We start from the raw sequence: 13,673 nt of genomic DNA, 5'->3' as shown, positions 1-13,673 counted from the left end.
ATTCAAATATACCAAAAAATGATACTTAGATTTTTTTTTGCAGGCTGATTCATGTGAAGTTTCAAATCTAGCAAGGAAGACCCAAGCGTGGTTTTTATTAAAGCTTAAACAACCAGCTAGTGTAATGTTCCTGAAGTTTCATCCATCATGCTACCAATTTCTTCATACTAAGGAAACACTATATTCTCTTGTTATGTCTCACAGACAAGAAATACATTCACAAAGTTTTGCCAGTGACAAATGGATAATTGCGAGAGTGAAAATCATACACAGCATAACGCTAGAAGGTGTTCAGAAGTTAGGGCAAGGAGATTTCCAAAGCATTTTACAATAGTATGAACCCTATCCAGTTGATCCTTAACTGGTGAAATTTACATTTTTCGTGGTCCCACGGAATTCAGAGTTTATACAAAAGTTAGCAGTGGAAATAATCCCAGGAATCACCCTGTATTTAGGTAGGGAAAACAAGTCTTTATGGAGAGCATGTAACACAATCATAGACCACTAGGATGAAGTTTCTGATAGAAATTATAGCACAAAGCTAGTTTGCAAGAGAGCTTATTGCTCTCATATTGTTGGCAGATTAAGACTAGTTAGGTGCTTTTTAACAACAAGAAAATATTTGAAAATTAAATATCAGACAAATGAGATGAATTTAGCTGCTGAATAAATTATTACTCATTATTACTTCGGTGAAAGCAGGCTATTATACTACCAGCTATGTTCAAGAAAACTCACAACGTGCTTCTCACTTATGGTGACCCTTCTTTGGATGTCTTATTATTTAAAGCAGAAAGTTTCAATCTCATAATTTTAGGGCTGTTCTGTTCTACCATTTTGACTCAGAAAATAGTAGTCTTGATAAGTAACCAATAAAAAAAAAAGGTGAAGATCAAATCTGCACACAATTCTTTTTATAAACCAAATTCAGATGTGCAAAATGTGATCAAACGACATTGTTCTTAAACCAATAACAGCCACACATACAATCAGAAATCCACAATGGCTTTGGTAAAAATTGATATGGATCAATATCCCTCAAATTAGCTAAATTTTCATTGATGATTAATATTGTAAAATTATTTTGAAAGTTTACTAAACTTGGAAAAAATAACAAAAAATGTAAATGGTTAACTGTGCCACTTTGAAAATTATCAAGGGATTAAACTGACAATAAATTTTGCAAAAAAAAAATCATTGTATATAAAAATTGATCATTAAAGGTAAAATCTTGATTAAGATATTTATTTTCATAAACATTGATTCAGATTGCACTCAGATACAGTATAGTATATAAAAATGACCAAAATGATAATATTCTATATTCAAATTTATGAATTGTTCACTTATTGACACTTAATTTTCACTTATTGACAGTTTAATGATTACTTGTGAGGATAAGACCAACCCTTTACTTCAGTATTTCACTCAAAAAAGTTACGTTCTGTAAATTTACTGAAATATTTAGGACAATATTTAATGCTTTCAGATATGGTCACTCTCATTCCACTTTGATTTGGTGAAGTGTCACTGACTTTTCACATTTATGGTGTTCTGCCATTATTTATTTTAGAAAAATAAGACTTGAATGTCAACTATAATTTTATTTATTTATATATATATATATATATATAGTCACAGGATGTAGAGTACAGCATAAGGACGAGTCAGTGGAATTGTAACAGCTATATACAATGTCAGAGTGGTAGTAGATTGGGGAGCGTGTACTTTGTGAGGCATGAAATGTCTAACTATTACATTGTTTTGTACACCTGAAACTAATAAAACAAATAAAAATTAAAAAATAAGACTAATTTATGTCTAATAAATATTCTCTATATTACTAGAGTTTATAACAAATTTAAAGAGATTCTCTGCATGTATGTGAGCATTGAATAAAGAAAAAAATGGAAATACGAAATTTAATTCCAGCAGTCTAAGACAAGTTCCATGTTTAATAACAAAATTTTTACCAATAAAGCCACTCAGTGTATATTTTTAGAACATTTAGGACTAGGATTTATTTCAGGTGGATTTTCACCATTTTCATGGTAATAGAGGTTTGAAAATTCATCATCTTTATTTTCTCTCTCTTATTTTTAATATCCTTTCTGTCATCAATCTCTTTATGAATCATTCACATGTATTTTCCTCACTTTTCTCATAGCCACAGTCTTAGCCTCTACACAGAACACTTCATGCCTGGATTACTCTGATTTGCCTGTCTTTAGCCTTTCTTCGCTCCTCTCTATCCTTTATATTGCTTTCTTACAGCCTGGATTTCCTTTAAATATCTATAATGATTCCTTTCATATGCAACTCAAACTTCTGGTTCGTTTTACTATCCGACATTATCTTGCCCGCTTAAGCAATCTTTTCTAATCAGATCACTTCTCTCAGAATTCTCATGTAGGTACCCACAGCCTCACTTTGTTCAGTCTCTCTTTACCTAGAATTCCTTTGTCTTCTTATTACCCCTCTGTTGTTCCACATCAACCTTCCTTTGAATATTTATTTCAGTGTTCACCTCCTCATTAAAGTGTGTTCTGAACAACCCTAGCCCATGTTGAAACTCTACATAATTGTCTCTATTGTATAAGTTCAGCCATGGACTTTTCTTGAATTGCTTTTTTAAATTAAGTCTTTCTCCCAGATTTTAAACCTAAAAGGAAAGTTCACAATGCATTGGGCTGTGCTGAGCAATAGAAACCATTAAGTCAGTGAATAATAGTTGGACTTGAAATGAAGTACTGAGATCTAAAGAATGAAAATGATTTAAAATGTTCTTTATCAATAATACCAAATACATATGCTATTGTCAGGCTTTAGAGACCTTAAATTGTTAAACAAAAAACCCAAAAATGGGAACTTAAATTTCAAGATCTCACATATTCCTTTGTGATCACATACATATTAAAAAGAGTTAGAATTTAAATTTAAAACAGAAAGAGGTTATTCAATGAATGTGGCCTTTTTCTATAAAAATAATTTATTTTATCAGAAGGAGTCATTAGAATTTAGCTAAAGAAAGGACTCTACCGATTTTAGCAACCCTTGTCCTTGACATAACTTAGGTTTTTACGAAAAAATGACTTTTTAAAAATTTTGTTGGTATAAAACTATCTCACAAGCACTGTAGCCATTATCTGCTGGAGAAGGCAAAAGGCCTAAATTACAACTACTTAAGAAAAGTGTTTTAGGTTCTTCATCAGTTTGCTGAGAGACTAGGATAAATTGAATTTGATTTCTCTTAACTCTTATCTCCAGCTTGATTTATTAAGATGATTAAGATCAACAACTAATTTCAGTGTTTCTCACAAAATATTCCATCTCATATGGCAATTAAAAATACATTTATCATATCATAAATGCTCAAACACCATGTTAGATTTTCTTTGAAGGGGCTACTCCAGACAGTCTGAAGTTGGAAATGCCATGTTCTCATCTCTGTTCTGTCTTCCAAATCATAGCAGTCCTTCATTTTATGGCTGAAAGAGTTCTCCGGGATTCTTCAGTTCTTTTTTTCCTGTTCCTTATTTTTACTTTACAAGTTCCTCTGATTTTCATCTTGAAGAACCAAACTGATTTTCTGAAAGTATAGAATTCACTAGTCCAAGATTACCCAGATGTAGTCTTTGTAGGTATGTTAACCTTCCCTCTTTCCTCTAGAATCTGAAGACCAGAGATTGAAGCCTAACTCTACCATTGACAAACCATTGATTTTAAACCAGATAATGTCTCAGATAATGTGCTTATCTGTAAAACCTGTGAGTGATAATAATGCCTGTTTCACAGAGCTCTTTGGAGAATTGAACTCACTCTGAAGTATCTGGGTACAGTGTCCTTTTCTACTTTGAAAAAATATATTACTTGACTGATTCTGGATATGCTATGATATAAAAGTTCTTAAAAATTAAATTATAATACATGTGGATTCATCACGTAATAGATTTATTTTTGATTTCACCTTCTTCATGTGATGCAGAACCAAGAAAAAGTTCATCTGCACTCACTGGAAAAAATGAGAAACAAGAAGCAGGAAGTATAGATGAGTTTACAGACAAAACTTTTTGTGTGAGATGCTCTCTTTCCATCTTTCCATTTTTTTCCATCAGTGTTTCCGTCATCTTTTTCCAATGCCAGCAGTGTGTTTGCCCAATTTATTCCTTCATTCGAACATGTTCACTGAGTACTTACTGTTTGCTAATCCTTTCTGCACCTTTAAGACTTCTAGTTATTTCTAAGAAGTGTCAACACTTTAACCAATTACTGTCTGATCTAATACTACTAACCTATTAACATTAAGTCCACTGAGCACAAATAAGAAAAAAAGATTAGAGAAAATGGTACAATTATTGAACATTTGATACTTTTAAACAAATATTATAATTACTTTATATAGCAATAAGAATTAAAAATCCAAATTGACCTATACTTATTATTCTCTCCTCAGTGGCATATCTAAGTCAGGGTAGGGTGGCAGGAGCAGTCTCCCTTGAAGGAAGGCAGTAAGGGGATGCACTGCCCTTAGAGAGTTTAAAAACAATAATGCAACCAACTTTTAGTCAATCTGCTTTTTATTATCACCATGTGCCAGGAAGCCTCCACAAAGTTAATTACAAACTATTCCTTGGAAAAAAAAATATTTTGTTTGTCTAAGTTTAAACAATTGATATGGTTACTGTTCAGTTTTAATTACATATGTATGTGTAAGCTTTAAATTAGCACATTTTAATTTCTTATTCTTTAATAAACGTCATTTTCTACATGAAAGTGATCTGGAAATTTTCCAGTTTTATAGCCTGACCCCAACACACACAGACTCAGCTACACACATTCATGTTTAGAGCAAGTTCTTAAGGCTTCCAAATCCTTCTAAGCTCACTGTGGGGGCAGTTCATGTTCACAACTCTTGTGATACTGGTTATTCTTGTTTTGTAAGTACTGGATTTGAAATCAATGATGACAGCATGGTGACTGCTAAGAGAAAGAAAGAGAACTTGAGTTGCATCAATTCTATTGTTCTATGTATTCCCTTAGAATTTTATTTATGTTTAAAACTTTCAACCTGTGGACTCATTTGAAGCCCTTAGACTTGATTCCGAAGAAACAAAAACAGAATTGCAATTTCTGGAATTTATTGTGAAATGAGATTTTTATGATTCTTTGTCACACTATCCTTGTACTTACGTATCTTCCTATTTGTATGTCTGTTTCTTTATGGTAAAGAACCTTTTCAAAGCTAAAACTGTTCCTTTTAAAACATGTTCCTTAATCAACAATAAGCAAAGATAAAAAAATCGGACTACATTGCCTATGAATACACAAAGATCAACTTTGATAAAGTCATTTACAAATTTGCAGAAGTTAAGCTTCCAAAGCAGAAAATGTAACAGTTATTATTCACTACTGTGATTAACTAATGCGCATGTATATAAACTTTTTTCTTTTTCAGAAAAACGCATTAATGTATAAATATGTAAGTATGTATTTAATGTATAAAATTTAATTACCTTTTCCCTATTTTGTAATGTAATCTTTTTTTATTTTTTAATTAACATGAATGTATATACAAAGTTCAATAAAAGAAAAATTTGCTGCTTACATTTCTTCTATGGCCATATTATTATTTGTTTCATTACATGATTACTGCTGGAGATAATTTTTTTGAATGAGGAGGTATTAAAAATGATATTCTCCAAGTATATTATTGTCTGTTCATCAATATTTTAGGTACCTAAAAGCAAATGAGAAAAATAAATAATATTTTCAACATAACTCCAGAGGATGCCAAAAGAGTTTAAACAACATACGTTGTCAAAGGTAGACATTGTGATTTTAAAAACAGTTTTCTTGTTGAAAGACAAGAGAAGGAAATATTAAACAAAGTTCCATGTGGACATACCTACCAACATTTAAATGGCTGTTTGTCATTAAAATAATTCCAGGAATTGTTAGGTAGCATAATTGGTGCAACAGTTCCCCAGCCCCCCAACACCAAGTTTAGGAGAAGCAATTAAAATGGCTGGCTATGGAAATTTTGAAAGAACATTAGTAAATTGTGTTTAAAAATTTATGTTTAACCCAGGTGAAAAAATCCAAAGCAAACACTAACAACATCTCTCCCTTTCATAGATTTAATGATTTCAAAAAAACAAAACAGAGCAGAAAATTTTTATCTTCAAGCCTGGCTACTTCCTTACTTTCCCTAACCATCTCCCCCAGTCAGGGGGACTAGACTAAACTAGACGAAAAAAATTTTTTTTTCCTGATCTCTCTAAACCAGAATGCTCATTCACATGACTTTACTCTAGGGAAGCTATTTGACATATGAGAAACCCAAAAGCAACAGAGAGAGTGAGGAAAGCTAATTGCAGGTCTTTGTCCTGAGATAAGAGCAAGAGGCCAAGGCCTCCAGCTTCTTACTCTAGACAGACCAACCTGTCTTCAGTGTGTTTGTACTGTTGATTGTGTGTTTTTAAGTTTGGAGACTTTTCCAAAGTGATTAAATATCCAGGGAACATGTCCTGTCTACAAGGAAAACATGGATTTGTCTTAATGTTTGAGTGTCCCAGGTAACACAGTCCAGGGACATGAGGAAGACTTCCTGGTAAAACGAAGCTTAACTGCTTCCAAAATTCTTCTTCAATGAAAATTTCTTTAATGAGAAGCAAAACTTTTCACTCGAGAATTAAAAAGAAGACTGAAAAACCAAGGTGTAAGTAGTTTGCATGGGACCCTTTCAGATGCTTTTCTTGAATATAGATTTTGCTAAGGAAAAAACTACTGGCCATACAAATGGACATTACACGATGGGATACATATGAAGGGGATGGCGTGAAGGCAGGCAAAATATGAAGCAAGACAGCTTGTCATAAATTATATGGTGAAGGTCATCTGCAGTACACCTGTTCACATCTATATTTGAAACCTGGTATCCAGCTACTCATTGGATGCCTACAGCCTTTTATTTTATTATACCACATGGTGTTGAAATGTGTTTCAAGCCCTAGAATAGTCATGAGCTCTTCCTAATATCAAATTGACTTCCACATATGATTACTCAAAGAAGGCTTTGGTGAATGGGAAATGACTAATCTGAAGAATGAATCTCTGCCAGGGTAATGATCTAGGTGACTACCTCTTCCCAGCCATATATGTATCCTGAAATTCTTAACCCAGAGGCATTCCAATGTCTCAGTAGGAAGATAGTTTGGTTGGAGCGAGGACAAAGTCTTTAAATAATTCTGAATAGGCAACTTCTTACTTTGCCTATGGGTAGGACTGGCTATGTGTCTAGATATTCTGTAATAATATGGAAAAATCTACATTGGACTCGTGGTTTTTGCAGCAGACACTAAGCCTTTCCCAATAAGCAGGACTCTTTGGTATGGATCTAGTAGCCTTTCATCTCAACAGAGAGTAAAAACATTTTATTAGATCCAAATACTTTTGTGGTAACTTACATAGAAGCAAATATCTAGGGTATCCTCGGCATTGATTTAAATGTTTTACATGCATTACTCTTGCTAATCCTTAAATAATCTATTGTTATCTTATCATCCCTATTTCATGGATAAAGAAGCCAAGGCAAACAGAGGTTAGGTGATTTGAACTGGAGTTGCTGGGATCTGAAACCATGTAGTAGCTTGTATTAGAGTCCATGTTCTCAGCCACCACTCTACACACTCTTCTGCCCATGACCTAGGGAAAGCTTCCCTCACTGTCAAAGGAGAAGTAATCACAGGTATCCTAATAGCACCATTTATCTCTGTAATGCACACATTATTCTATAGATGTTACATTTCTGTGTCCCACTAGAGTGTGATTTTCTTGAAGACAGATGCTTTATTCATTTTTGTTGACTCTTTGTAAAACGAATCAGTTTGTGATATTTGTTTTATGGACGGCAGTGCAGGAGAAGTCAGTTACATAGGAGAGACCTTTTTTTTTTTTTTTTTTTTTTTAAGAAGGGCACAGCTCATAGTGGCCTATGTGGGGATCGAACCAGAAACCTTGGTGTTATCAGCACCATGCTCTAATCAGCTGAGCTAACCTACCACCCCAATATAGGAGAAGATCTGATTCGTGTCTAATGAGCCTGCATTGCTATCTATCACAAAATGTAGGGAGTTTTTTGTATGTAACTGGCTCTATAACCAAGTCTGAGCTGGATATTGCTTTCTCAGTAATAAGACTGTAGAACAAACACAAAATGTACCTTTCATGACCCAAGCATAGGTTTTGGGAAAACCTTTAAAACATCAATTTGCTGTAACACAAAAAATTTTAAAATCTAATTAGAGTATACCAAGCTTCTGGATATAAATCACCCAAATAAAGGGGACAGAGAAACTTGTTAAACCAAACCACAGAGATATAGTCAGCAATATCCAGAATGTGAGAAACTCTGCAGGACGAATGACTAAGGTTCTTCAACAGTAAAGTACAAGCAAAAAGTAAAATGAGAGGGAGAAGCTATAGATGTTCAAATGACAAGCAATGAATCAAACCAAATGCTCTGTGTGGATCCTGACTAACAAACAAACTGAAACAAATAAAAACACTTCAGAAACAAACGGGGAAATTTGAATAGTGATAGGATAATATTAAGGACTTACTATCAATTTCTTCTTAGCTGTGAAAACGGTGGTTATGTTTTAAAAGAATTGTCATTTTTTTTAGAGACACACTCTGAAGTATTTAGGAATAAATGATAGGATGACTTGAATTTGCTTTAAAATCAGCTTGTGATATTTGTTTTATGAAATCCATGGTGAATTTACCCTGAGTGGACAGTTATTTAATCTGAGTCATGGGTACACATGTGATAGACTCATCTCATTATTTTTGTATGATTTAAACTTTCCCAAAGTAAAAAGCTTAAATCTTTTTTTTTTTTTTTTTTTTTTCATAAAAATAGCTTACAAGTGCAGTATGGTTTTCTTATATGAAAACGTTTGGAATTGAATACTTTCTTGTCACTCATTAGTCAGTTATTTGCTCTATCAGTTACATTTCGCTGTGTGCCAAACCACCCTGTGGGGACAGAGCCCCAGAAAGTGGTTTACAGGCTCTCGGCCTCACGTGGAGGGGTGCTGGTTCGGGTAATAGATGACCGTCAGCTGTGGCTGATTGGCCGTCAGCTGTAGCCAGTTAGCCAATTGGCCGCTGATATAACTGCTGCAGCTACGGAGGAGAGCCGAGGAGAGTAGAAGAGCAGAGTGGAGGAGAGTGGAGGAGAGTCGTCGGTCGGTTGGCAGAAAAACGGACAGGAGGTCGCACGTCCGGTGAACCCAGTGTGAGGGCAGAGCCCCAGAAAGTAGTTTACAGGCTCTCGGCCTCACGTGGAGGGGTGCTGGCTCGGGTAGTAGATGGCCATCAGCTGTGGCTGATTGGCCGTCAGCTGTAGCCATTGAGCCATTAGCCACTAATATAACTGCTGCAGCTATGGAGGAGAGTGGAGGAGAGTGAAAGAGAGTCGTCGGTGGGTTGCAGACAAAACGAACAGCAGGTCGCACGTCCAGTGAACCCAGCCTCCAGTGAGACCGTAGTGGTATGACTCCCCTGCCTATGGCTCCGTGGGTGTTCCTTTTTGGCGTCACCATATCCTGCGTTCTTGTGTGGGGAGCGGGAGCAGAGACCCCGCAGGCCGCCCCGCACAACAAATGGCGCAGCGAGCAGGGTCTCCCGCACGACAAATGGCACAGTGAACAGGGTCTCCCGCACAGCACATCCCTTGAACAACAGTCCCTTACTTTGTCCCTAAATCTGCAATTTGGGTGAGGGTAGGCGGGGACAACTCATCCTTGTTTTACGCAGCATCTTCTGGGGAATCTCACCTGGGATCTGGAAGATTTACTTTCAAGAAGATTCATTCATATCAGTTGTGTTAAAGAAAAAAAAAATGTTTAATGACACTTGTTAAAGATGGTAAGGCAGATTTTATTCAGGACCATTGTGATAAGGATAGGATTTTGCAGTTGGGGACAAGAGATTGAATTTACCTCTGAATACAACATGGGCAAGTGAGAATTTATAGCCAGGGAGCTCAGTGGGGGGCAGTGTAGAAAATTACTAAGAGGAAACAGGGTAAGGAGGGTTCTGGCTAAATTGACCTAAAAGAATTCTGGCTGAATAAAGGCCAGGTGATCAGACATCACCTGAAAGAAGTTGGCAGGTGAGGATCCCAATTAGATATCAAGAGTGATCGGATATCAAGGGTGGGTGGGAGCGGGGGTTCTGGTTAAACTGACTCGGCAGGGTTCTTGGTAAAATTGATTTTATAAGGAAGTGCACAGATGGGCCTAGGAAAAAGTTCAGGGATCTGGCTAAAGTTTGTTCAGGCAAAGAATCTTTGTCGGCTGGCAAGTTGGTGCTGGCTGTCAGCGTGAGAGTTCCGCCAGGGCTCTGAGCTGGGGCCTTGCTTTTTCTCTCCCTGAGCTGCTTGGGCTTCCTAAGGAACTGACCCACAGTGTAGATTCAAGAGGGAAGGACATAGACTTCACCTCTTATTAGGATGGTGTCAAAATCTTAGAGGTCAAATTTTAAAACTGACCTACTAACCTCCTTCACAGTCACGCACAGTGCCCTGGGACCGTGTCAAACCACAGAACTATTTTATGAAAATAACTAGAATATAGGTTATTGATGTTTGGGCCTTTAGAGATAAGCAGCTCTCCTTATGGTAGGCCCAGCCTATGAGTATAGATGGTGTCCACCTTCAAATAGCCAACACTAGGGCAGGCTGAGGTAAGAAAGGGGGACACAGATCCCTGGAATCGATTGGTATGGCTGCGAGTTCAAGTGTGGTGGCAGGGAAAGTAAACTACTGCTGAAGCCTGACTGCAACTGCCCTCCCCATATCTCTGCGGGATCGTGGAAATGTCCTTAGCGGACTGGCCTGTCAGGGCTGGCGCCTCACTCATTTTTTTTGCACCCTAATTGTGTGGTAATGCCAAGTAGTCACTGCCACCCAATTTTGCCCACGAATGTGGTACACACAGGAAATTCAGAAGTGGGGAGGAGTGTATGGAAAGGCTGACAATGGGTACATTTTGTGGACAAGATTGAGGGCTAAAAGAATGATTGGCAAAAGGGATAGTTGGTATACTGCTTGACTTGTACCAGAAAATGAGAGACTTAGATTTTCCCCACAAGTCTGAATGCATTCATTCAGCTAACATGTTCTCAAGGTTAGAACCACAAGTAAATAATGATTTGGAATATAAATGATTTTTCTTCTGAGACTTTTTCAGCTCATTTTTAACTATGTTTTGTTGCCAACCATATCTTCTGGGAATCCTTTTCTGCTTAGCTGATTTCCATCCATCTGTCTTTAAGGAATTACTTTAATTGATACATTTGCTTTGTTACCTGCTTCTTATGCAACTGTCATTTCAGACACCTCTATATTTGGTTGTTCAACAGACATTTATTAAGTACCTCCTGTGAATTGTGCTTGGCCCTGGAGATCCTGGCTATTGAGATTTTAAATGAAAAATATATTTCATGAGAGAGCTACAAAAGCGATGTGGCAACACAGTAGAGAGGAATGTTTGCCTTGGGAAGGTGGGGAAAGCTGCATAGAGCAGGTGACATTTGAGCTAAATCTTGATGAATGGGTGGGAGCCTGCTAGTTGGAGAGAGAGGAAATAACATGTTCAAATGTCCAGAGTCGTGAAAAATTCATGGTATGTTGTGTGATAGAGAAAGTTTAATGAACTGGCTCAATGGGGAGCGATATGATTGGTGAGGCACTTTCTCTTGTCATTGTTTTTTGTTTTTTTTTCTGACCTAGACCGAGAAGAAAAACATTCCAAAGAATTAAAGCTCTCTACATCACAGACTAACAGAACACTGGTGCCCTACGTGTCTCCCATGCCCATCTGGAGTAAAGAACCAGAGTTTCGACTTCCACTTATAGGCAAAGGAGAGCCAATGGAAGACGTGAAGCAGGTGAATGAAACGATCACATTTCTTTGACAAGGTAGTGGGTAGGAGGTGATGGGCTGGATGGGTTTGAAAAGATTGGAAGAGGCAGAGTCAACAGGATTTACTGTTTTATTGGCTCAGGAGGTGAGTGAAAGAGAGGAAGGGAGGCATTGTGTTTGGGCATCTACTACGGTGCTGTCATTTGCTGACAAACACGGAGGAGTTTTTTGGAGGAGTGGGAAGTGGAAGAAATGAGTTCATCTTTGGGCTAGTGATACCTGTGGAATCTGAAGTACATCCAGGTGTTGTAAAGAGTCTGATGGTCAGGAGTAACTAGTCACTCTTAATCATCTCCAGATTTCTCTTTAAGAAATGCTTCTTTCTTTTTCCATATTGGTGAGCTGCCTACAGACCTCTGGTTATCACTTGTTTTGGAATTAAGAGTCTGATGCTCTTGACCACTCCTGAGCATCAGACTCTTTTTAAAAAAGATTTTTATTAAAAATATAGCTAACATACAGTATTTTATGGGTTTCAGGTGTACACATAGTTGTTCAACATTTATATACCTAAAGAATAGATCACCATGATATGTCCAGCAGCCATCTGACACCGTACCACACGATCATAATATTATTGACTATATTCCCCATACTGTACATTACATCCCCATGACTTATTTGTTTTATACCTGGAAATTTGGACCTCTTATTGCCCTTCACCTTTCCCCCTTCTTAGTTTTTCAATTACAGTTGACATATTATTTTAGTAATTTTAGGGGTATGGCATGGTGGTTAGACATTTATATAATTTAAGAAGTGATCCCCTGACTAGTCTAGTTACCCACCTGGCACTATACATAGTTATTACCATATCATTGACTATATTCCCTATGCTTTACTTTACATCCCCATGACTACAGAAGTACAACTATCAGTTTCTGCTTAGCTGATTCCCTTCACCTTTCCACCCTGCCCCAACCCCCTTCCATCTATCACCCCCAAAAATCTAGTTTCCACCTGACACATACATAGTTATTATAATATTATTGACTATATTCCTTATTCTATATCCTATATTACCACAACCAATTTGTAGGATACTTAATCCCTTACCCTTTTTTCACCCACACTCGCAATCCCCCTCCCTTCTGGCAACCATCAAAATGTTCTCCGTATGTATTTGTTTGTTTTTTGTTTTGCTTTTATTTTGTTCTTTCAATTCCAAGTATGTTGGTTCTGGGACCTCTTTGGAGGGGCCCTGGTGCAGGCCCAGGTCACCCACTGCCTGTGACTGGCTGGGGACTACCTGTAGGAGTTATAAAGCAATCCTCAGTTTTTTGCTGTCTGAGCTAAACATGGAGGCATGTGGGAGAAGCCACGCTGAGAACTGAGGACAGCTGCCACCAGTACTGGGCCTGGGGTAGCTCTGAGAAAAGGCAGAAAATCCGAGTCTTGGTGCCACCTGCTGGCTTCCTTAAAGCTCAGGTGCTGATAAAGCCTTGTGTAGTATGCAAGTTGTGTGAGGCAAGGTCTCAGGGAGTCACTACAGTGGCAAGCGTTGTGGTCACCCGGTTAATGTGGACTCTGGTTTGGTGCCAGTCCTGAGGCTGGAGCTACTCAGGAAAAGTCTCCATAATTTTCCATGGAAGATTGCAAGGTGGGTGGGGCTGACTGCTTAACAAGAAAGTGTCTCTGGGGGAGTTGGATAGGGTGGGGTCCAAGTGAGTCAGCAGGGCA

At 37.3% G+C, this 13,673-nt stretch overlaps 1 long non-coding RNA gene across 1 annotated transcript in view; it reads left to right on the top strand.

Moving 5' to 3' along the window:
• Nucleotides 1-11,814: 11,814 nt before the first annotated feature.
• The window catches only part of LOC141571901 (uncharacterized), a 196,287-nt gene continuing 194,428 nt past the window's right edge, over nt 11,815-13,673 (top strand). The window contains exon 1 of the long non-coding RNA XR_012496949.2: nt 11,815-11,958. This is a non-coding gene — a long non-coding RNA (uncharacterized LOC141571901). The remainder of the gene's footprint in view (nt 11,959-13,673) is intronic.

Source organism: Rhinolophus sinicus, chromosome 2 (assembly GCF_057876585.1).
Source record: "Rhinolophus sinicus isolate RSI-liver-muscle chromosome 2, RSI-T2T, whole genome shotgun sequence".
NCBI classification, from domain to species: Eukaryota; Metazoa; Chordata; class Mammalia; order Chiroptera; family Rhinolophidae; genus Rhinolophus; species Rhinolophus sinicus.
The sequence above is the reverse complement of the archived record's forward strand: the minus strand, read 5'-3'. Positions and strand labels throughout refer to the sequence as shown.